Source organism: Myotis lucifugus, unplaced genomic scaffold, assembly GCF_000147115.1.
Source record: "Myotis lucifugus unplaced genomic scaffold, Myoluc2.0 scaffold_599, whole genome shotgun sequence".
NCBI classification, from domain to species: domain Eukaryota; kingdom Metazoa; phylum Chordata; class Mammalia; order Chiroptera; family Vespertilionidae; genus Myotis; species Myotis lucifugus.
The window spans coordinates 151,311-176,837 of record NW_005871647.1 but is presented as its reverse complement, the minus strand read 5'-3'; the positions used below and the strand labels follow the sequence as shown (position 1 = coordinate 176,837).

General features: G+C 52.7%; 1 protein-coding gene across 1 annotated transcript in view; it reads left to right on the top strand.

Moving 5' to 3' along the window:
• Positions 1-25,527, top strand: part of LOC102443158 (dedicator of cytokinesis protein 1) — a 139,550-nt gene that overhangs the window by 21,082 nt on the left and 92,941 nt on the right.

The following is a 25,527-nucleotide window of genomic DNA, read 5'->3' as shown; positions in this document are numbered from 1 at the left end:
CGGGGCTCTGGGCTGTAGGCGGCGCTGTGCAAGCCCGGGAACTTGTTGAGTCTGCTGCCCCTGAAGCCGCCTCTGGAGCAGCTGGAGGGCGGGGACCTTGCGTGTCCTCTAGGGAGGGGGTGGCTGTGTGCTAGGCCCACCCGCCCAGCCCTTGGGGCTTGGAAATCCCGCAGCGCCTGCCCCGCGCCGCACCTGGGGGCTGCTGTGGAGAGGGGGGTCCGGGGAAGTTGCCCTGTGGAGCCCAGCCCAGGGTCAGCCCCGGTGGTGAAGGGAGGCTGACAGGCCAGCCCGGAGTGGCCTGAGGAAGGAGGCGCCTGCCCGGTCTGCTGCCCCTGATACTTAGGAACAGTCCATAGCGGGCGCCATGGCCCCTCGGAGCCAGCACCGCCCCCGTGTGCCCCAGCACTGCAGGTGGCCAGGCTCACTCTGCATCTGCTTCAGGGTTCCTTCCCAAGCCCACCAGGGAGCAAGTCTCCTGAGCTCAAAGCCCCTGGCCCAGGGGCCTCCCTCATTCCTGGGTGAACGTAAGAAAGCATGCAAACCTGTAAAGAATTTGGTGACTTTATTTGAGCCAAACTGTGGACAGTTGCCTGGAAGGAGAATCTCATCATATTGGGATAGTGCTCCAGGGAATGGCGTTGTTGTTTTTCACCTTGTTTTATACGTTACCATCAAAAGAGGAGACATAAGTGGGTCACATGAACTCCACTGGTGATTGATTAGGGAGGCGGGAGGAAGCCAAGCAGGGAAACCTCTGGGATTGGATGAAAGTAAAATGATAGACACCTGCTTCTTTTACTTAGGTGGATGCAGGATGGTTAACCTCCAGCTAACTCAACAACAGTGAGGGGACTTGTGGTCTCTGCTGAGTGGTGTCTGTGCTTTGAGGGGTCCAGAGAAAGGGAGTTACTTGGACATTCCAAATACATGTTATCTTTGATGCGAAAAGACGATAGACTCCGTGAAAGTAAACATGGGCCTTTGTCGGGGAAGATACCGGCCTAGGACTTGAGTGCCCACCATAACTGCTTTTGGGTAAAGTTTTAATTTGAGACCATCGTTGGGGTTACTTGGAGTTTGCAAGACCGCCACGCAGGCCTCGCCTGAGCTTGTCACGTTAGCATGTGGCCCCTTTTTGTCCACGCCTGGCAGGCTCTGGGGCCTGGGCCTGGGCCTGAGGAGGGCAGGCCACAGGCCTCATGGCTCCCTAGACTTGGGGCTTGAAGTTCGTTCTCCATTGATATACTTGCAAGTAGCCACAGTCATTAGTCGGAGTCTCTGTCAGGAAAGGACAGAGTGACGGTGGGCCCAGGTCAGGGGCAGGCTTTCGGGGAAGCGTGGGGAGGCCCCCTCACTCACTCACACACACAGGGGCATTCACCTCTGCGGGCACATCTCCGAACCGCTGGCCCTTGTGGCTGGGACCCAGCCATGGCTCAGTCCTTGGTTTTGAGTGAAGGGAGCCTAGTGCTGTGCTTTCCAGGGTGTGGGTTCTTTATAAATGGCTTCGTATGAGATGCTTTGTCTTTATGTGGATGCTTGTGGTGACGTGTCCAGATATTCCAGAAGAAAAACATCCTAAACTCTCCTCCTCTCTCCTCTTACCTCTCAGCATCCTTTGGGGCACAAGTGCCATCCTTGGGCATCCATACACCCCCCAGGAAGGGACTCCTGAGCCTGTGCACCCAGACCCTTCCCACCCCGGTCTATTTATTACCCTTCTTAGCCCCTGTCCCCCACATTGAGTTTCCAGCTAGTTTACTGTCTGGATGGCCAGTAATGCTGTGCGATCTGAAGGGAGAGATAGGGTTCTATTCATGCTAATCTGAGGAGATGTGCGAGCAGCCTGGAGCCCGCTACCTCATGGTTCTTCCTGGAAGGGGGCTGAGGTGGGGGAGGTGGAGGACTTGGGGCCATTAATGCCAGGTGGGAGGGCCCATCCCCAGAGCTCCCTCCAACATCATCATCTCTGGGGATGCTCTGTTGCTCAGTCATTCTCCCAGACGTCTAGGGAACTCTGCAAATCCTGCGTTATTGCGAATCCATCAGGTCAGAGCCTGCCTGCCATCTCTTAAACATGTCGCTGTGCATCGAGCCACCGGGACACAGGGGACTGTGCTGGGAGTGAGGAGAGCTGACTATTCAGGGGCCTCAAGTGAAGACAGATAAACATGGGTGTGTGCCCCGCCTCGAAGGGCACAGCCACCAGGGGCAGTGTGAGCCAGCCACAGTGGCTCCAGGGAAGGTGTTACTTGAGACCCCATGGTGTATGCTTCTGGGAAGGAAATGAAAGGCTGAAGTTGGAGGGGTCGGAAACCCCACTTCATGAGAGGGGAGTTGAATTGAACTTCTTAGTTTCACCAAGACTATTAGCCGCTCAGCGGTCTAGGAGACTGAGAGTTGTTTTTCTGAGTCTGTTAAAATCGCTGGTAACTCCCCCTCCCTTTTTGAAGGAAGAAACCATTAGTCCATTGGATTGGTTGACCAAGTCTTTCACTTCACAAGCGTAAGGATCGATGAGAGCTGGTTTCAGTGTTCCTGGGGCTCTAGAGAGGTGCTCCGCTTGGGCGAGGTTGGTGGGTCGTCACCTTCCAGGCGGTGCTGTACTGGGGGCTGGTGGGCGAGTCGCCTGCCGCCTCCTCCGTCCTGTAGGTGGCCGCTGTGACCTTCATGATCCAAATCTAATCCAGGGGGGGAGCAGACTCTTCCAGGTGAGGCTGGCTAAGGGGCTGGAAAGCCAGCGTCCCTCCGAGCCGGCCAAAGGCACCCCTCACAAAACAGGTGATGTGCCCAGGCCCAAGGAGGACACCTCTGACCGGAATTAGGTCAAGAGGGGATAAAAATGGCTTTGAAATGTCAGTGTCTGCTCTGCTAACCCCGTGTGCTGGTCTGCACCCTGTCCATGGCCCGTCTGCCCTGGGGCACACAGAGCCGAGTGCTCTGGGTCTCAGTGCAGGACTTCCTGGTGGCCCTCCATCCCCACCTTCGGCCTCACAGACACGGAGGACCGGGGAGGGGGAGAGCACAGAACCTCCCGATCCCAGTCCTCCGCTCCCGTAAACACTGATTGACAGTTGCCATGGTCGCTTCGTTCTGTGCCTACGGTACGCCGGCCTCCGGTCTGCGGCAGGGTCTCCTTTTGTCCTCGCCAGACAACCATGAAGTAAATACCATTATACTCTGAGAGGAGGAACAGAAAAGTTAAGTGATGTCTCCAAGGTCACACAGCTAGGAAGTGGCAGAGCTTGGAGCCAAGCCCTGGCCCGCAGGATGTCACGGTGCAACCCCGCCCCGCCTCCGCCCCGCCCAGGTTTATGCTGTTGACGTGAACTTGAGATTTGCTCAGGAACACACCTCATAATTCAGTGTTCCTCCAAGTTTCCACCCACCACCGGACATTCTGGTCTCATTGGAGGAGTGACGTGGACCAATGAGATCCTTTCCTGGTACTTACCTGGCCCCAAGCCACACCAGGTACCCGTGTCCCACGTGGACCATACACCTCCAGGCTCCGGGGGGTCTGCTTGGCTCTCACATGGGACGGGTCCAGACCGGAAATGTTACCTGCAAATGGTGAGCTCCCGTAAAGCAGCTGGCATCTCCCGCAGGCTCATTAGGAGTCTCCATCAGGCATCCTCCTCTCTGTCACGTGCCTCATCTCATTACTGGATCGATTATACTTCCACGTAAAAATGGTCGCTGGACTGGCAGTAGACCATCAGCACCGCATATTCAGGTGACACCTTCTGCTCCTGCGATATCATTCAGCGATATTATCGCCCATTTTCTTCACTGACGAGCGGCTATTAAAATCATCCAACTCTACACCACAGAAGACCAGCTCGCCTTCTGCTGCGGCCGGGGCAGTGACACTGTGTCACTGAGGTCCTCAACGGTCCTAAACACCCGCCGGCGCTCTGGTCACCTGCCTTTAAATGTATTTGACGTTAAATGTGCTCACGGGGTCACAGTAGTCCGGGCCATGGAGGATGGGCAGCAGGCTGCTGTCTGTGGGAAGCGAGCATTTTGTTTTCAATGCCGAGTTCCCGATGGAAGAGTGTAGGACTTAAGAAAACACCTCCAGTTAATGTTTGATGACCGCTAAGGTCACACACAGATTTCCAGCTCCATAAATATTTTCACAAATATTTCATTTTTCCTGTGTTCTTGCCTCCTTGGGGAATTAAATAGGTCATAACGTTCATGCCACTGCGCTGGAGGCTAGCAGACCGCCCGTCTCCCATCTGCCTAAATTGAGGGTTGGCACCCTTGGGTCCACGCTGCCCTCTATGGGTGCACACCTGCCTGCTCTCTGCAGGTCTCAGCTGTTCCTCCCCGGGGACCTGTAACTACTGGGAAAGTGTTCATCACGGAGGTATTCGCACACACGGCCCACACAACTGCAGTTTCTCCCCGGGTTCAAAGGCAAGAAGACGTTTTTAAATGTTGTTTAGGATTCTTTCTTCTTTTTAAAATGCTTTTGTGCAAAATGCAGTGTTCCGCGGTTCTCATTGATGTGGTGAGAATGTGGTTCACGTGGTCACGGTTCACTCCGACGCCTGTTTCTGCCAGGTCCCGGCTCCGTGGCAGGTTCTCTCCCTCCCCTGGAAAGAGTCTCCCAGGGTCCCAGGCCTTCTCGGTCTTGATCTCCTAGAACAGCGGTTCTCAACCTGTGGGTTGAGACCCCTTTGGGGGTCGAATGACCCTTTCACAGGGGTCGCCTAAGACCATCGGAAAACATATATAATTACATATTGTTTTTGTGATGAATCACTATGCTTTAATTATGTTCAATTTGTAACAATGAAAATACATCCTGCATATCTGATATTTACATGATGATTCATAACAGTAGCAAAATTACAGTTAAGAAGTAGCAACGAAAATAATTTCAGGAGGAACTGTATTAAAGGGTCGCGGCATTAGGAAGGTTGAGAACCACTGCCCTAGAACATGGCTTTTATTCCAGTGAGGGAGGCAGCTCCGCCAATGCTTTCAATCAGTTGTGTTCATTGTTTCAGTGGATCAATGGAAGAAACTTGAAAATCAGTGTTTTTCTTTAAATATATTTTTATTGATTTCAGAGAGGAAGGGAGAGGGAGAAAGGAATAGAAACATCGATGATGAGAGAGAATCATCCATCCTCTGCCTCCTGCACGCCCCCTAGTGGGGATCGAGCCTATAACCTGGGCATGTGCCCTGACCTGGAATCAAACCAAAACCTCATAGGTTGACACTCCATCACTGAGCCATACCAGCCAGGCAAAATCAGTGTGCTTTTTAAAAAATTAAACTTCAGATGTAAATTTGAACGTTATGTCACCGTAAAAGATGAAGTCGCTTTATTTGAGAAGATAACACACCGGTTACTCAGGGAGCCGTTCCCAGCGGATCCTAATTCATTTTGTGTGTGTTCTCACCATGACCCCCCGACATTGGTTTCTGAGCTTGTTAACGACGGACCGTGTCCACCTGGGCTGGGCAGTGAAGCAGGAAATGAGGGCTCCCGGGGCTGCGAGGGATGGAGCCCTACACGGCTGCCTCTGGCCGCAGTTCAGCACGTCGCCATTACGTGTGATTTATCCCTCCCGGACCATCTCGCGCTCCGAGTCCCTCTGCCCATTGGATGTGATCACCCTGTCCCATCGGATCAGCACCAGCAGCTGGAGAAGCACCTTTCCGCCGGGCTGTCTCGGGCCCTGAGCGTTAGGCCCTAAAGTTCAGTAGGAGGTGGAATTTATCGATGATTTATTGGGTTCGCTGCACCCCTGATTTATTTGGTTCACTGCACCCCTCTATGTACTCCCCCCCCTCTTCCCAGCCCAGTAAACATGGTGTCACATGAGATTGCGATGAGCCTTTGAGTCCCTTAAAATAAGACGTGTGACTCATTCACACCCTGAAATAGTGAGGCGGCAACATCCTCACCTGCGATCAGACGCTACTGGCTCTTTCCCTTTTGGTCCCTGGGTGCTAATGAGCATTTTCAGGTCCCGAGCCTTCCCTGTCCCGTCTCCAGCTGCCTGGGGCGGGCTCCGGGCCTCAGCCCCGGGGATCCCGAGCGCGGGCCCCGCTGTGGTGGGCGATCCGCATGAATTCGGTCTGATATTGTAGACACCCCTCATAGGAGGAGGGTGAGCGGTTACAGCGCACTGTGGGTCCCCTCCCACCCACCCCTCTGGGCCCTGAATGGACAGAGGCAGGAGCCCACGGCAGCGTGTTCCTTTCGTGCTGGGGGCACGGGGAGAGCTCTTTGCTGCGTCTTGCTTTGTCCGAGGAAGTACATACTTCGTTATCCTTAAAGGACATTGGAAAACGCCGCTGGAGTGCAATCCGCGTGCGGTGGGATGCACACGGGGGCGGGAACGTGGCTGTGTTCACCATGACGTTCATGGCCAAGGCAGAACTGCAGTCTGCAGGCCACGCAGAAGGCAGAGATCTCCCGTGGACGTCCTATTCTCTCTCGACAAGCATGCATAGTCTCTGCGTGTGAATGCCACACAGAATCGACATTCTGCAAGTTGTTTATCCACGATGGAGCTCCCTTTACGCAAACTCCTTACTTGAACGTAGGGCTTAGCAACAAGCTGACTGACAGGTGTCACGTGCCCCGACGCGCATTGCGAACACAGCTCCCTTTGGTAGCCTGCCTCGTGCAGTTAGATGGATTCCATGTGTCAAAAGTGCCTTAAACCACGGCTGTGTGGAGAAAGGCATCGCTTCCTCAGGTGCAATCCGCCGCGTATCCCGGGGTATGTGTGCCCGAGTGAATGCAGAGACACCGGCGCTTTCCAGAACCGGCGGTGATGGGGCCCTGCACGTGTTCCGTGAGTGAGACAGCTGGGCAGGACCCGGGCCGTCGGAACGGGGCCTCGGCGCTCTGCATTCTCGGACGCCCCCTCTCCCTCTGCTCAGCAGGGACCGAGCTGAGAGAGGAGAGGGGCAGACCCGGCTTCCGGGGCCCGCGCGCTGGGCTGGGGCCTCGCCCGCGTTCCCGTGTTGTCATCCCCTCGCAGTGTCAGGCGGGCCTCCCTACTCGTGTCCATTTGGTGCGTGAACGGAAGGGCTGAGTGTTAGGGCCTGGGGCTTGCTTGTGTGCTCTCCGCAGCGCCGCTCCCAGGCCGGGCCGCTGGCTCAGCGCATGCATGTCCCACCCCAGCCCACGCTCTGCTCCCCTTAGTAATTTAGTGTCTTAGTGAACAGGTGCGGTGATTTCTTCTGGATAAATGACACGTCTTGGTATCGCAGGTCCTATTGTCCAAACATCAGGTCGGTTTTGGGTGCAGTCTCTCCTCCATTAACTGTTTCATGGGGAATGGGAAATCACTACCACCCCTTTTCTCTAGTCTGTTTAAAAAACTTTGAAAATATGTTTTTATTTATTTTTAGAGAGAAAGGGAGAGGGATAGAGAAATAGAAACATCGATGATCAAGGAGCATCATCGATCGGCTGCCTCCTGCGCGCCCCCTACTGGCGATCGAGCCAGCAATCCCAGGCATGTGCCCTGACCAGGATTCGAACCAGTGACCTCTGAGTCGAAGCTCAACCACTGTGCCACACCGGCCAGGCTGTTCTGAAGTTTTGATACCACATACAATCTCAGCTTTAAGGGAATTAAGAAAGCATTGGATGCATCACAAGAACCAGGTTTTCCCTTCTGCTGCTCATGTATGTGGACTTGAGGTAACCCGCACCCGCCTCCGCTGAGCTGTGGGCAGAATGCGCTGTGTTCTCTGCCGGGTTACTTCTGGGCAGGGACATGGCGATGCAGCTGTCAGTCTGTGAGTATTTGGTAGCCATCAGTAACTCCAGGCCTCAGAATTCACCTTCCGGGGAAACAACGGAACCGGAATGGCCCGTCTTGGTCGCCGTGTCCCGGGAGAGTCTCACTCCGCTGGTTAGGGGGACACTGTAGTCACAGGCGCTGAAACGCAGTCACTCCTCCGAGGGAAGCCAGCGTGCTGGGGGCTTTGGCCTCACGCTCCCCCTGAGAGAACATCGCAGAAGCAAGAGCAGACAGGACTGGACAGTCACTACTGGGTCTTTATCTCGTCCAGATCTACTAATGTAAGTGCCGCACGAGACCACATGGCATTCGGTAGGCTTTCCATGGTGGAGCGATGAGGGTGAGGGCTGCGGTATGTTTTTTTGCTTTGGCCATTTCCAAACAACTGAGGTGAGGAGTTAAATTTCTGTAATTGTTCTTTATCCCCATTTGAAAAAATGGTCAAGTATTAGCTTCATATGGATTTTTCTCTCAAATAAGGATCCATGCACCCATCAATACCTTGATTGTTTTATATTTAATTCCTCAGATTTGAATATTACCCGTGAGCCAAGATTTCACGACCCTGTGTCATTTTTTAAACATGTGATGTAGTGAGCATTGATTTCAACAGACCTCATCGAGTTGTCACCCACTTTAAAAGCCGTCAGCACTCCGTCTTCTCCTAGCACTCTGTGAGAGTCTCTAAACACATAAGCTTTTAAGTTAATTTTATTTAATTTTAAAGCTTTTTATTGATTTCAGAAAGGTAAGGGAAAGGGACAGGGAGTTGGTTTTCTGTAGCAGCATGTTGTGCTGCCGGAGCGAGGGCCAGGGGGCGCCTTCATCAGTTACAATGAGTCCCCGGTGCGTCGCTGTGAGCTGCCCGGGTCGGCCCTGCCATCTCTCTCCGTGCCGGCCTGTGTGTCATCTCCACGCACTCCCCTCCAGTGAGTTAACTTCAGGAAGCAGCTTGGAATCCATCTTCTCGCGACATGGCCCGTGGGGGCCCAGGCTTCCTTGGACCACCCGGAGGCAGGCAGTTCTCGGGTTTCCTACTCAGCTGCGCCATCCAGGGGCAGCTTTGAGGGTCGGTCTTCGTCTTTCCACGGAGGTTTCACTTGATGAGTCAGAACGTTTAGCTCATAGAAGTTCGGAGAAGCTGAGCTTGCCTGGGAGCTGAAGAACAAAAGCACAAGAGTGTGTGTGCGTTTGAGTGTGTGCGTGTGCGTGTGTGTGTGCATGTGCGTGTGAGCGTGTGAGTGTGCGTGCGCGTGAGTGTGTGCATGTGAGTGTGTGAGTGCGTGTGCTTGTGTGCATGTGAGTGTGTGCGCGTGTGAGTGTGTGTGTGTGCGTGTGAGTGTGTGCGCGTGTGAGTGTGTGTGTGTGTGTGTGTATTAAAATAGAGCTTCGAAGAGCCAGGGGTCCCAGCTGCCATTCTGAAGGACTGTGCCCGCCTCCTCCTGGCAGCAGGACCACCCACGCTGCAGCCCTGAGCCAGGGCCTCAGCGGGGCCTCTCCTAGACTCTCCTGTAGTGTCGTCGCCCCTGGCAGGGCTGGGGTTCCCGTGCCCGCCGTGCCGTTTCCCAAGGACGCGGAGACTTGGCTTCGGGAAACCAAGCTTGGCGGCTGCGGCTGCCCTGTCACCGCTCCTGCTTTATGGTCTCGCACCTTCCGATGCCAGGCCAATCCTTCATTATTTGGAATCAGGGGCCGGGAGGGAGGGCAGAGACTGTCTCTCTCTCATTCCTTGGTTCCCTGGGAGTGAGAATGCAGTTTCTTATGAGTCTTCAATGTGGTGGAGATCGTCCTGCAGAAACGACGGGACTGCGTTCTGCTCCCATCGCCAACGGCGCCCGTCTGTGCCCCCAGCGCTCATCCCGGGAAGATCGGCTGCCTCATCCCTGCGAAGGCGCCCGGGGAGGCCGTGGGGGGCCAGAGAGGCGGCAGGAGGCTAGAGGGCACCCTAGAGGGGGCCCCGGGTCTGCGTGTGGATCCTGCATCGCGGAGGGGCATGCGCGATGGGGCATCAGTCAGAGGGGCTTCTGGGATCCCATGATGCAGAATCCAGAAATGCAACCCCCCCAGGAGCCATGTCGGCTCTTTCTTTTCCCTCCTCCCCTGCGTCCCTGGCCCTAGGTCTCCTGTCTGTCCCCCGTGCACCTGGAGATGCTGATGGCACAGGCAGCTGTTGGCCCTGCCCCCTGCAGCAGCCTGGGGGTGCGCTCAGCAGCAGGACCACCCCTGCTGGCCCCTCTCTCTCTCTCTCTCCTTCCGGAGGATCCCTCACTCACTGCACAGGTTAAAGCCAGTGCAGGCTCCCCCTGGCTGATCAGCGGCCTCAATTTCTGTGAAAGGTGAGGTGAAGATCAGCATGAGGCTGATGTCTGAGTGCGGCAAGGCCTTAGGGACTCGTGCAGGACAGCTAGTGCCTCTTGTCCTGTTCAGAGCTCGGCCCGGCTGCGAGCCCTCACCCAGGCAGGAGGGCGGCGGGGAAGCCGAGTGCATCGCGCCAGGCACAGGGCTTTTCCTGTCTCTGTCGGGCGGGACGTGTCTCTGCATCTCCTCAGCTAGTTAATAGTCTCAGCTACAGGCCATGGTCCCAGACCCCTTAAAGGGGAAGCCCTCCCCCTGCAGGTGTTCCTGCCTCGGCACCAACCCTCCCTCAGGCAGCCTTCCTGCCTCCTGTCCCTCTTTACAGGGGCGTCTCCAGGGACTGGCACCCCTGCTTGTAAATGTGTGGTCTTGAGCTGTGATCTGACCAGCATCTGGCCCTCCTTCCCTTAGAGCAGCGGTTCTCAACCTGTGGGTCGCAACCACTTTGGGGGTCGAACAACCCTTTCACAGGGGTCGCCTAAGACCATGGGAAAACACATATGTAATTACATATTGTTTTTGTGATGAATCACTACGCTTTAAGTATGTTCAGTGTGTAACAATGAAAATACATCCTGCATATCAGATATTTACATGACTATTCATAACAGTAGCAAAATTACAGTTATGAAGTAGCAACGAAAATAATTTTATGGTTGGGGGTCACCACACCATGAGGAACTGTATTAAAGGGTCGCGGCATTACGAAGGTTGAGAACCACTGCCTTAGAGGATGCTTTTATTATTATTATTATTATTATTATTATTAGACATTGTTATTGATTGCAGAGAGGAAGGGAGAGGGAGAGAGAGATAGAAATATCAATGATGAGAAAGAATGATCAATTGTCTGCCTCCTGCACGCCCCCTAGTGGGGATCAAGCCTGCAATCTGGGCCTGTGCCCTGACCGGGAATTGCACAGTGACCTCCTGGTTCATAGGTCGACACTCAACCACTGAGCCACGCCGGCCGGGCAATGCTTTTGGTATTGCCATATCTGCCGCTGACATTTAGCAGTTTTTTAAATTGATTTTTTAAATCCAGATGTTATTTTTTAAAGCCGTTTTAGGTTCACAGCGAAATTGAGGGAAAGATAGTTTTCCTATAAAACCCCTCCCTCCCTCCCCACGCAGCCTCCCTACTAACAGTGTCCCCACCGGATGGTGCAAGCATTACGACCGATGAACCTGCATCCTAGATCGTTCCCACCCCTGGTCCATAGAGCATCCTAGCGCTCACTGCTGGTGCTGGGATTCCTGTGGATTTGGACGAACGTAAGGTGACGTGTATCCACCATCATCATGCCACGCAGAGTGGCGTCCCTGCCCTCGAACGCTCTCTGCTCATGACCTCCTGGCTCCTAGGTTGATGCTCAACCACTGAGCCACCCAGCCGGACCGTACGGTACTGTACTTTTAAATACATGAGTGTGCCTTATGTGTGATGGGAACACATCGGTGGCCTGTGCCTGAGCCCTGTCCCCACAGTTGCTCTGCAGCTTCCAGTTCCCCTGGCAGCCCGGGGCATCTAATGAACACAATTTAAATAGCAAAGTCCAGACCCAATAATTTCCATAAACATATGTTCAGTAGTAATGCACGTGATTGGTGAAAAGTGAAGATCTCATGGCAGGGGTGGGCGGTGGTCATCTATGGTCTGAGCCACCCCTGGGTCGGGCACGAGTGCCCCCGGGGCCACCCTGAGAGGCCAGCTGTCCCTGGAACTCTCGGCCATTCCTGCCCGGGGTCCGTGGCCTTTCTCACGTGGACCTGTGTCTTGCTGATCACTTCATATCCGTGTGAGCAGCTGCTGGTGTCCGGAGACTGCCGCGTGCGCCCACATCCCAAGTTTGGAAATAGTGCCGTTTAGAAAGATTTAAACCTACAAACCAATTTAAACGCGCTGTTGAGAAAATTCAATGCTGTTTTCCTGCTTGAAGAGGTGAATGCAAGGTACTCAAAGCTGGTAATTATCCCCTTGCTTTAAAAATTTTTTTTTTTATAGTTTAGGCACATGTTTGTATATCGCGTATTTTCCTGTTTTGCCTGCTTTAGCCCTTCCTATAAGCGGCCTTGCACGGCACCTGCTTTCCTGTGGCAGGTGTTTGATTTCAGCAGCACGCTGGCGGGGCGGCGTGGTCTGACCTTTTTCCTTACTGTCTACTATTCCAGCCGGGGGACTGCACCAGGGCTGTTACCCCTTCATGAGGGGGGATGTGGGCGGTGCCCTGGAGGTCATCTCTCGGACCTTCTCCTGGCGCACCTGTGCTTGTTTCTGGGTTAAGCACCCCAGGGGGGGATGCTGGGTTACCATTTCCTTAAGGCAAACACACACGTCGGCACGGAGAGTCCCGAGCTCCCCCCACCCCACCCGGGGTCTGATCGGAGAAGGAATAGTGAGTCTTAGACTTGGACACTAGGAATCCCCCTCACTCTGTTTCTAATCCAAAATTATACTTTTTAAAAAAACATGTTTTTATTGATTTCAGAGAGGAAGGGAGAGGGAGAGAGAGAGAAACATCAATGATGAGAGAGACTCACTGATCGGCTGCCTCCTGCACGCCCCACACTGGGGATCGAGCCCACAACCCAGGCAAGTGCCTTGACTGGGAATCGAACCCTGACCTCCTGGTTCATAGGTCGATGCTCAACCACTGAGCCACCCAGCCGGACCGTATGGTACTGTACTCTTAAATACCCGAGTGTGCCTTGTGTGATGGGAGCACATCGGTGGCCTGTACCTGAGCCCTGCCCCCACAGTTGATCTGCAGCTTCCAGTTCCCCTGGCAGCCCGGGGCATCTAATGAACACAATTTAAAACAGAAACTCAGCTAAATTCTGTCGCCTGTTTATCTTGAATCCCTACGAGCAGGGACGTCTCATGATGGATTGCGAGCAAATTGCTTTGTCTTGTTCTTTTAGACCCTGGAAGAAGCAGGGTGGCTTTGATAATGCTCTTTAACTGACGGGCACTCTTTGTAACCAAATCCCATCCCCAGGCTTAGAATGTGCCTCCGTAAGGTCGATTTCCAGATAAATTATCCAGAGCCGAAGAAGAGAGATGCTGGGGAATCCGACCTCAACGGGGCGATTTATGGACATTTTCAAAATCGTCTCAAGCCAGGTTTCCCTTTCAGCTCCCGGCACCTGGAGCCCAAAGGAGTCTCTTTGCTTCTGTTCAGAGGTGGCTGGGCAGCGAGGGCCAGGTTTCCCTTTCAGCTCCCGGCACCTGGAGCCCAAAGGAGTCTCTTTGCTTCTCATCTCACCTGCGACAGGAGGGTCCCCTGACAGCGAGTGACGTGCCAGCATCTCTGATACCTGGGAGCTGGGGGGACCGGTTGAGGGATTCCTGAGTGACATTGTGTTCTGGGAGGTGGGGCCTGCCCTGTGGTTGGCCAGGATGGTCGCCGCGCCCAGGGATTCCCCATGCTACTCTAAACAAAGCCAAGTTACATTTAAGAAAGATTTTCAGCTGATACATGTCATTTATTTATTTATCTTTAATATTTTTTTATTGATTTCAGAGTGGAAGGGAGAGGGAGAGAGAGAGAGATAGAAACATCAGTGATGAGAGAGAATCATGGATCGGCTGCCTCCTGCACGCCCCTTACTAGGGATCCAGCCGCAACCCTGGGCTTGTGCCCTGACGAGGAATGGAACCGAGACCTCCTGGTCCACAGGTTGATGCTCATCCACTGAGCCACGCTGGCCGGGCACAGCTAATACCTTTTAAGTCCAATGAGCAGGTTCCTATCTGCTTGAAGACCCTCATGGCAATTACAACAAGCCATGCTGCAGGGGTACATGGCCACCCCATGGCACTCTGGGAATGCCCGCGCATGCCTCTGCCCACTGCCGGAAAAGTGTGCCTGTGTGCGGGCGACCTTTACCTGAGGCAGGAATGCTCTGTGCACAGTGTTCTTAAGGCATGCGAAAGTCGTGGAATCGACGTACTTTTATTAATCTGAGAGGATCTTCAAGGAAATATCTGAGTGGGGATTTCCCTCACAGAAACAAGCCTGATTGGAATTCATGTGCAGAAGTGAGGCTGCACAATTGAAAATCTTTCTGTGTCGGAATAGAATCTACTGATTTCCTTGTCGTATCACTAATAGTGGAGCCAGATCAAAAGTTTGGTTCAAAATTGAATCACCAGCCCGGCTGGTGTGGCTCAGCAGTTGATGGTTGATCCATGAACCAGGAGGTCAGGGTTCCATTCCTGGTCAGGGCACTTGCCGGGCTTGTGGGCTCCATCCCCAGTAGAGGGCGTGCAGGAGGCAGCCAATGAGCGATTCTCTCTCAGGGATGTTTCTGTCTCGCTCTCCCTCTCTTTATCTCTGAAATCAATAAAAACACTTTTGAAAAAGGGAGACATCGAATGCTAAGGCATCATTTCCCCTTTGGCAATCCTTCAGCGTTGAGGTTTGCCGTCCGGGGCTCACAATAGACCAAGGTTGAAAACAGGGGTGTCCAAATGTCCATCTCCCCTCCAGGCGAGATGTCCCTGTCACGCAGGCGTCACGTGGGATGGAGGACTCAGTGAACCGCCTCTGCTGCAGGGCCAGCCTCCGGAGGGCTCCCTGGACAGCGGACCTTCTTCCTGGGGACATGGCAGGCGGTCCCAGCATCAGGATGTGTCCCCAAAGGATGATCTCTGAGACCTGCTCACGCCGGCTTATCTTCACGGGTTTTCTCTCTCATGTCCTTAATTCAATGTTAAAAACAGTGAAGTTCAGCGTCGGGGACATTCTGCATCTTTTGATGTCCAGCTTTTCTGTTGGGAAAAGCGACAGACAGAGCTGCCGCCTGCTCAGAGGAGGGTGGATGGTGCGCCGCGTGCAGACCCAGCCGCTGGGCGACAAGGTCCTGGGGTGGCTGTCCCACCGGGACCGTCAGTCTCTGAAGTCCCACCAGGGAGAGGCGGCTCTGAGAGCCTTCAGGCCTTTATCTTCAGGCCGTGGACGTGGGTGCAGGGCAGGACGGGCTGCCCGAGCGCCTGAAGCAGCGCGGAGAGGCGGCTGATGTCTCCGGCATTTATTTCTCTGCGGCATTTGTGCCTACAGACGGCCCGTGGGAAGGTACCCCTGTAATTGGCTCCCTAAGTCACCTTTGTGCCGTTGGCTCCGCCCACCGCTGAGCAGTAAGCCTCACCCTGGCATCCCTCCCACATCGGCGGACTTTATCTTTTTTAAGAAGCTTTTAGGAACCGCAGAGGTGCTCTGCATCCCCGCGAATACTGCGTCTGTGGGATTAAATGTCTCCTTGCCAGCACGGGCTCTTTTGTTGTGGCTGAGGTTTAAAATGCGTCCAGCGAAGTCAGAGTGACCCCAGGAGGACAGGGCTGGGCGGGCCGGGCTGACTCAGGTCTTTCTGTTCCGTCTTGTTGGTTAGAAGTCCTCACGTGATAAACACGCTTCCTCGTAGATGTGCGCTATAGTTCCTCCAGACAGGACCCCCCCCCCCCCGCACCCCCTTTACCTGGTGTTGCATTGCTCCTAGTTTTGAGAAACGCAGCTTTCTAAGTCAGAGTCCTTAGACTCACAGGAGAGCTGCCGGACCACACCGGGGTCACAGGTCACCCCTCAGCTCCCCGTTGCTGGCACCTTTCCTGACTGCCCTGCCTGTGTCTCCGCTCAGTAGTCCACCCCGAAAACCGCTCTGAGGTGGTGGAGATGTTTGGTTAGTTGGTGTGAACGATCTGTAAAAAGATGGCAACAACGCACATCAGCACCCCGTGGGGAGATTTTGAAAGAAGGTTTGGGAATGTCTACCAAAAGCGAACGATTAGATGTTGTGTGTTCCGAAAGCTAAAAATCAATTAGTCCTATCAAAATCATCTTTTAATGCCCTTTAATTTCCTAACATGCTATTCTTTAACTCCCGCTTTTTGAGCCTGATAATTCCATTTCGCTACGATGCCTTCAATTCCTACTCAAGGGAGTCGACTATTAACATCAGGCTTCTCCCAGGAGCCGAGGGAGGGATGCCCGCCAGGACGGGCGCTCAGCTCCTTTGGGGGTGATGTCTGTCCCTACAGAGCGGTGGCATTTTAACGACATGGGGCCCTTCTCCTTAGCTCCCCTCTCCGCACGGCCCTCTCCCCTGTGTGCAGAGGAAACTGCTGGTTTTGACTGGCAGGGAGAATCAGGGCGGGCTGTGTTTCTCCCTCCCCAACCCCCCCCCCCATGAGGGATAAAGAGAAATGGGGCTCAGCAAACTGTCCCATGAGAAAGGGCTGCCATAACCCTGAGAATCCTGCTCGCTGCGTCTGTTTTCTGCTACTTATTAGCTTATCAAAATAAGCTGGGGACTTGCGACACATCCTATATCATAAAAGCCCAGCGACCGTAACGGCTGAACGACCACTCGACCAGTCACTATGAGGTGCACCCACAACCTCTCGGTCCCTTTCCCTGGCCAGCAGGCTCCCATCGCCCAATGGTGAACAGGGACCCAGGGGTGGGTGGTGGGGGATGCGGGGGGCGCCAGGCCAAGGCCCCCGCCCTGCCAGTCACCCCACACACAGAGGGCGACCCACGGCAGGGGCAGGGCCACAGGCAGGCGGGACTGGCCGACCTCTCAGTCCCTCCCTCCCGGCTGTCAGGCTCCGATTGCCTAATGGCAAACTGGGAACCTGGTGGGTGGCAGTGGGGGGTGGAGCTGGCTGCTGGCAGCCGGGGAAGATGGCCCTGGTCACAGGCCAGGCCTGGGGACCTAACCATGCACGAATTTCGTGTGCCGGGCCTCTAGTATGAGATACGGATGTTTTCTTGGGGTGCTTATAACCATGCCCTGGGCTTACATGCTCCTTAAAAATTCATGTATTTGCTTTCTGTGCCTGGAAGATCAGTTTCTACAAAGCCACTCATTTAATAAGAGATATTCTGTTTTCATTAAATCCAAAGATAACTTGGGAGCATGCTTTTTAGGATGGAGGAAGACTATTAATAAATACTAATTTTATACACACACACACACACACACACACCATGGCTTAACTTATTTGAAATAAATTCAGATAAAAATAAATGAAAATTTGATGCAGGACTTTTAGGAAACGGCAAGGGAGGGTGTTTATAATAAAAATTATTTGAACTCAAAATAGTAGAAAGTTCACGTACATTTTAATGAACCTGAATATGTTGACTATAGACACATAAAGTCTGTTTGTAAGACACGAATCCTGAAATGCACCCCCCCCCCCACTTTGTTCTCTCTCTGCGGGTAAATATGAATTAGTGAGGTTTGGAAGTCCCACATGATTATGTGTCAAAAATAGAAAAAGTAATTGATGGGGAACAAGGACTGTAATTTGCCAGCAGCCCCGTAATTGAGTTTTCTAAGTGCTAAGCCAGGCTTGTTTCCTACCTGCTTGTCCTGCTGGTGACGACAGGAGAGGAACCCCGTCCTCAGGCAGGCAGGGGGTCCCCAGGTACTGCGTCAGGAGGAGGGGGGTCCCCACTGCATCAGAAGGAGAGGGGACCCCACTGCGTCAGGAGGAGGGGGGTCCCCACTGTGTCAGGAGGAGAGGGGACCCCACTGCGTCAGAAGGAGAGGGGTCCCCACTGCGTCAGGAGGAGGGGGGTCCCCACTGTGTGAGGAGGAGGGGGATCCCCACTGTGTGAGGAGGAGGGGGATCCCCACTGTGTCAGGAGGAGAGGGATCCCACTGTGTCAGGAGGAGAGGGGTCCCCACTGTGTCAGGAGGAGAGGGGTCCCCACTGCGGCAGGAGGAGAGGGGTCCCCACTGTGTCAGGAGGAGAGGGGTCCCCACTGTGTCAGGAGGAGGGGGATCCCACTGTGTCAGGAGGAGAGGGGTCCCCACTGTGTCAGGAGGAGGGGGATCCCACTGTGTCAGGAGGAGAGGGGTCCCCACTGTGTCAGGAGGAGAGGGGGTCCCCACTGCGGCAGGAGGAGGGGGTTCCCCATTGTGTCAGGAGGAGGGGGATCCCACTGCGTCAGGACCTCCCGGAGAGGAGCAGTTGCACATGGCCCGCCTCTGGGTTGTGACCTGGCATTGTCTCTGAACCCCGCTTTCCTAGGAGCCCCCCGAGACGTAAGGTAACACAGGAGCCTGTCCTTTGCCCCCACAGGTCACCACCTCATGTGGCGCTGTGTTCCCGCCCCTGAAGGCAGGGCTGCTCAGCTCTGTCTGCACGGGGGGGTTGGCGCCTGAGTTCTGACTGCTGGGTGCAGAGCGTAGAGGATTAGGAGTTGCTTCCAAGGTGTCTTTTCACTTTTTCACTCTGCGGTTGCCGGGAGAGGGGTGGCAGTTGTGTACGAGAGCGTGCAAACAGGAAGCCAATTACGAGCTGTCGCCCGTGAGGGCAGTGAACGCAACATGCTCATTTCCAAGTGAGCCCCGGAGTTGGGGGAGGTTTGCAGTTTCTCTAACACGGACTTTCCCCATCAGACCCATCCCACTGGGCTGTAGGCTCAGCTACACCCCAGTCCCCTCCTCTGTCTCGATCCGGAAGGTTGACTGATGGCAGAGGCTGACCGCTCAGCTGCTAGCCCGTTGACACCGCCATAAGCGGGGGACCTTCCCCACACGCCACGGGCGTCTATAAAAAAATGTTTTCCCTAAGTGGCAGCCCTGACCAACTTTGAAATCATTTTTCATGAGAATTTTCAGCTGAAACTACTCAAGAACACCCGAGTTGTGAGTAATATGTTTATTTTTATAATAGTCATTGCAAATTGATTTTTTAAATTAAATTCAAAATATTGTTGCGTCTGGGGATGGTTTCCGTTGTGGACGCGTGGCAGTTAACTGATTGGGGAAGGCTGTGCATAGGAAGGGGGAAGCCACAGGCGCACCTCTTTCACGGCCCCGTGGGCAGCGAGAGCCTTGCCCACGATTCCATGCTGGCAGCGGGAACAGGCCTCCTCGGGTTCACGGCTCTTCTACGGGGGCTGACCCTGAGGTCTCCCTATGGCTCAGGGTCCAATGCGACTGGCCACCAGCATGGAAGCCGCAGCTGCTCTCCTGCCCTGAGCGGAGCCCCGATCCCGCCAGGGAGTGGACTCGCAGACCGTCCTTTGCCTCACGCCTGAGCCCTCTCCTTGGGCTCCATGGGCGACGTTGGGACCATCGTGATGGATGAGATTCCCAGTCCACGGGTGGGCAGTGGCGCTTTAAGACTCCTCGGGCCGTGGTGTAGTCAGGGCAAGGCTTTGCGTGGCTTTTAGAAAGACGACATGCAGAGAGCACTCTCTGGAGAAAAGCTAGCGTGGGAAGCCAGGGCGTTCCTAACATTCAGACGTCCTCCCACAGCCCCCTGGAGAGACTTTGGAAATGTGAAGTCGGTCCTTATAATTTATTAATACAATACGACTGTGGTATCATCAGCGTCTCAGCACCCACACTGCAGGTTTATTTAAAAACTAGAGGTCCAGTGCACGAAATTCGTGCACAGGGCTTCGGGGGGCGGGGGGGCGTGCCTCACCCCAGCCTGCAACTTCTTCAATCCAGGACCCCTCGGGGAATGTCCGCCTGCCAGTTTAGGCCCGTTCCCCCTGAGGGCAGTCGGACATTCCTCTCGCAATCTGGGACCACTGGTTCCTAACTGCTCACCTGCCTGCCAGCCTGATCCCCCTAACTGCCCTCCCCTGCTGGCCTGATCCCCCTAACTGCCCTCCCCTGCCGGCCTGATCCCCCTAACTGCCCTCCCCTGCCGGCCTGATTGCCCCTAACCACCTCTGCCTCGGCCCCACCACCAGGCTTTGTCCAGAAGATCGTCCAGAAGATGTTCCATCTAATTAGCATATTACCCTTTTATTAGTATAGATACTCTGGTGCTGGAATTTACTTAGAATGGTACCATTAGCTCTAGTCTTGGGGACTTTGAAAGGGGTAGGAAATAAATGGAGCCCTCGTCAGAAGTACATCCTCTTATTCATTCGTGGGACCAGTCTCCATGTGACTAATTCCCTTCTACTTGTTGATATCAGGTCTTCTTCTTCTTCCCTTTGACCTTCTTTGTATGTAAATATACACATATGTACATGTTTAACGACATGCATCCCGCCACCTGGTCATGGATTGATTGGCCTTTTCTAGGCACGAGAGGTCCATTGGAGTTCACAAGACACCCGCGCTCATGGGGTTTATTTTTTGGGGGGAGACATGATAAAGGGGTGCTAATGGCGTGAGCAGAAAGTGCACTGTGTGTGAGGTGACTGAGGTGATGGGGACCTGGAGAAGAAGGGGGGAGGGGACAGAGATGGGGCACAACCTCCAATGGGCTGTAGCCGGCTTTGCACTTGGAAAAGGAGGCCTTGGAGCCGGGCTCTGTAGGAGGACAGGAGGGAGGGAGTCAGGAGGTCGTGGGAGGAGCCTTCTTGGGGGCACAGGCAGGACGGTGTCTGGAGTCAGGGTGGTTCTAGGGCCCCTGGAGAGTGTGTTTGGATCCAGGAGGGAGGAGGGGTTATGTGAGGTGCTAGGGCTGCCAACACAGTGCCACAGGGTGGGGGGAGTAAGCCCAGAAATGTATTTCCTCCAGGGGCCAAGGTCAAGGTGCTGGAGGTGGGTCTCCTCTGATCGCTGGCTGTCCCTCTGCGTGTGTCTCTCCTGATGAGGACAGCAGTCAGGCGGCTTTAGGCTTCACCCCGATGACCTGCTTTTACTTTACGCCCCCTTCACAGGCCCTGCTCCAATCCATCCACCTTCTGAGGTTCTGGGGTTAGGACTTCAGGACTCAACCTAGGAATTCGGAGCGAGCGGGGTGGGGGGGGACGGCGGGGGGAGGGCGTAATTCAGAGGCGCCCTCAGGGGGATATTGGGGACGGTTGGAGCAACTCATGGTGGCCCTGCAGGGCTGTGCATTTGTCCACTGTAGTCCTGAAACTTGCTTTTTATTTCTGGTAATGGCTTTATCCTCTATATATATATATATATATTTTTTACCAGAATTCCCATGTAGCAATGCCCAGGGTTCCGGATTCTTTCCGACACGTGCCTCCTATGGACCAAGCTTCCTCCTAACTCAGTGGTCGGCAAACTGCAGCCCCTTGAGTGTGGCTCTTCCACAAAATACCACGTGCGGGCGTGCACGTACAGTGCAATTGAAACTTCGTGGCCACACTCAAGGGGTCAAAGAGCCGCATGTGGCTCGCGAGCCGTAGTTTGCCAACCACTGTCCTAACTAATCAGCCTTTGCCCCGTCCTGACACCTCAACAGCTGGTTTCAATTTCAACCCCGTGGGCTTCGTTATGCGCAGCTGCTCATTTAGACAGGAACCAGGAGCCTTGCATTTTGCAAACTTTTCACTGTGTAGCCAGACAATTAACTGGTGAAAAACATACTCAATTTTGCAAACGATTTGTGATTCTGGAACATAATTAAAATTAGTGATTAAGGTACCACTCCGTGGATGTACCTTCCATTCCACGCTGTGGAGATCGCGATTAATCAAAAGATAAATTATCTTGACTGAACATCTGTTGCAAAGTGACTTCCAGTTTGCTTCTTGTGTGTGTGACATGGGAGTAGAGTTTGGGGTTCAGGTGAAGGGAGTCCGGTGTGCTTTGTGACGCATCCTTTTTAATTGTGTGTGGGAGGCAGTAGCTGAAAACGGCTATGATTGTCATAAGTAAAAAAATTAATCTTTCCAATATATGAATTTCGTTCAAGGAGATTAATCTCTATCAACCAAGGTTCTGTATTCCTTAATTAAAATGATAATGGTCACCGTCATAATCAGTGCTAAGTAATTTGAAAATTACAGTATCCACTCTGAATGTTGGGAAGATTAGTGGAATGGCTTCTAGTGTTTTCATTATGTCTGTGCAGAAATTGGAATAATGTTTATGTAGCTCTGGGTAAATTGCTATGTATTTTTTTAAAATATATATTTTAATTGATTTCAGAGAGGAAGGGAGAGGGGGAGATAGAGAGAGAAACATCAATGAGACAGAGAGTCATCGATCGGCTGCCTCCTGCTGCCCCACACTGGAGATCGAGCCCACAACCCAGGCAGGTGCCCTGACCAGAAATCAAACAGTGACCTCCTGGTTCATAGCTTGACACTCAACCGCTGAGCCACGCCGCCCGGGCGTAACTGCTATGTATTTTGATTGGCATCTTCTAAAATGATTTTTCTCAACAAATCATCATCCAAGAGGGCTTTTTTGTTTTGTTTCGTTTTTGCAAAATGTGATTGGAAAATATCTACAGGGTATACGTACTAGGTGTGCGATGTTACTTTGCTCCAGGTACCAGAGGGTCCCCTTAAGACACTGACATACCTCACCTCTGACACGCCAGCCTGATGTTTACATTTAGGGGCCAATAAGCCCCCTCCCACTCCAGCCTGTAGAACAAGCATGTCAAACTCACGGCCCACGGGCCGCATGCCTCGTTTATTTGGCCTGTGTTAGCCTTTGAGTTTGACATGCTTGCTGTAGAATGTGAGCTCCCGGGCCTGGTCGCGGGACACCTCTGTGAGTGTTTGTTAAGTAGACAAATAATGTGGCTCCCGTCACCTCCTAGGAAATGAGATCTATAAAAACATGTTGCTTTTCTAAGTTTCGTTTTATTATAGCTTGCCCTTATGTAATTAAGTCTGAGGGGGGTAAGTACCCTTCTCACCCTATCAGTAAAAATTTAAAAGCATCCCTATGTGTTCTTTTGATGCTTAATTTTATTCTAGATCCATTTGCTCTTACAAATTCTTCATTTGTAATCATATCTGCATTTGCTTAGTTTCACCTATTTTTAAAAGTGGTCTCTAGGTAATAATACTTCCTTAACATGACGCATAATGTCTATCTTTTTCAATTACATTGACATTCAATAAATTATTAGTTTCAGGTGTACTGCATAGTGGTTAGACATTTATATAACCTATGAAGTGATTCCCCCGATAAACCTAGTACCGAGCTGGCACCATACATAGCTATTACAGTATTATTGACTATATTCCTTACACAAAGTCTATCTTAAACCAATATCTAAGAGACTAGCTCTTAAATGTCCGCACCACAAAGAAGAAATGGTAATTATGTGACTTGATAAAGGTGTTAGGTATGGTAAGGTGGAAATCATATGGCAATATTTATATGTGTCGAGTCAACATGTGGTACCCCTTAAACTTATGCCATGTTACCTGTCTTATTGAGATACTAGAGGCCCTGTACACAAATTTGTGCACCAGTGGGGTCCCTCGGCCTGGACTGCGGGATCAGGCTGAAACTGGTTCTCGGACATCCCCCGAGGGGTCCCAGATTGTGAGAGGGCACAGGCCAGGCTGACGGACCCCACCGGTGCCCAATCGGGGCCGAGGATGGACGCGGGAGGTTGGCCAGTTGGGGAGGGACCGCAGGAGGGCTCCAGGGCATGTCTGGCCCATCTCACTCAGTCCCGATCAGCCGGACCCCAGCAGCAAGCTAACCTACCGGTCGGAGCGTCTGCCCCCTAGTGGTCAGTGCACGTCACAGCGAGTGGTTGAGTGGTCTTAGCATATCATTAGCATATTATGTTTTGATTGGTTGAACGGATAGCTGGACACTTGGCATATTAGGCTTTTGTTACATAGGATAAGCAAAAAGATAAAAAAAATAAACATAAAAAATTAGGCCCTAAAGGCATGCCCACTAAAATCTCTAAGAAAACAAAGACACTGGCTGTTACCACTCCAACTTGACCTCGTCTTGGCAGGGACAGGCTGATGGTCTCCTGACTGAAGTAAGACTGACAGCGGTGGGAGAGGACAGCCCCAAGTTACTGACAGCTCTTGTTTTGATTTGTTTCGGACCATTCCCCTTTCAAATTCAATAGTTTTCCCAGATATATAAATAAAAATATAGAGAAAATTTTCAGTCTTTTTGGGAAAACCAACAGCAACCATCCTCCCCACAGGAACAACAGTACAAGAGCTAGTTGAGGTCCAGATGATGGAAACCACAAAATCTGCCTGAACGGCATGAACGTAGACTCGGGCAAGCGGAGAACCATTGTGTGGGCAGTCGCGAGGCTGATGGCGCGAGCCTCCTAATTAATGTCGACGTTCAGTGGAATCTCAATTTAAATTCCAGCGGGACTGGTTTCAAACTCAACAATGCGGTTTTAAAGTTCAGGCGAAGAATAAATCGCCATGGGTGCTCCAGAAAAACGTGAAGACAAATGCAACCATGTCGGACTCCCTCGTAACAAAACCGTCGGCACCGCCGCAGTAATTAAAGCGTGATCCCCCTTTGATTAAAACCGGTCTGTCTCGCTATTGTCAGCGCAAGGAGCAGCCCACTCAAATGTCAGTATGCGCTGGCTCTCACCCACGGGGAATTTCGTGACTTTCATATTGTCTTCTCTCTATCTAGTTCTAGGTTACGTAGTAAAATCAGACTTCTTAGTTCTGCATTTCCACAGACATATGTACGGTTGCATCCCTACCACGGATAGCAACATTTAAAATATGTCCATTCCCTCCAGAACGTCCCCCGCGTCCCTCCGAGCCAGCCCCTCCCCTCGGCCACTGTTGCTGCCATCTCCACCATGTAACACACACCCACACGAATCTGCACGCGGTGCGGCCTTTCCGTGCCCGGCTTCCTTGGCTGGTGCGGAGCGTGGGGTCCCCGCCATTTGTCGGCAGTTCTGGCTTAGCGCTCAGGGCTTTCCCCTCTGCGTGCCCCACAATTGCTCGATCCATTTACTCGACAGCAGACAGGTAGGGTGTCTCCCGTCTGGCAGTTGGGAGTGCAGCTGGCTGCGCTGTTGGTAGAGTCTTCGTGTGGTGTACGTTTTCGTTCTCATGAGAAACAGCCTAGAAGCAAGGTGGTTGGGTCATAGGTAAGCCCTGGGTTCCCTACGTAGGAAACGGCCTGCTTTCCCCAATGGCTGCATTGTTTTACCTTCAGACCAGCAATAGAGGAGCATTTCAGTTGCTCTGAATCCATTTTTTTTTTTTTTTAGAATTCAGCCATTCTAGCAGGTTTGTAGTGGTATCTGATTGTGGTTTTAATTCGCATTATTTTTCTAGGGACGACTGCCAATGAATATGTTTCCATGTGTCTTGGCCATTTATATCTCTTTTTGTGTGAAGTGCCCATTGAATTGTTTTGCCAGTTTTTTGATGGGCTGTTTGTTTTGTCGTTGGCTTTCCGAGTTCTCTCTGTGGTCTAGATGCAAGCTCTCGGCCAGGTACGCATTTTCCAAATGTTTCCTCCAACGTCTGCCTTTTCAATTTCTTTTCAATGTCATTCAAAGAGCAAACGTTTTTCATTTTGAAGTAGGATATATCATTTTTTTCCTTGTATGTTTCATGCTCTTTTTTTTTTTTTTTATCCTAAGAAACTTATGCCCAACCCAAGGTCACAAGGGCTCCTCCCGTGTTTTCTTCATAGAAGTTTTGTTGTTTCATGGTTTGCATTTAGGCCTGTGATA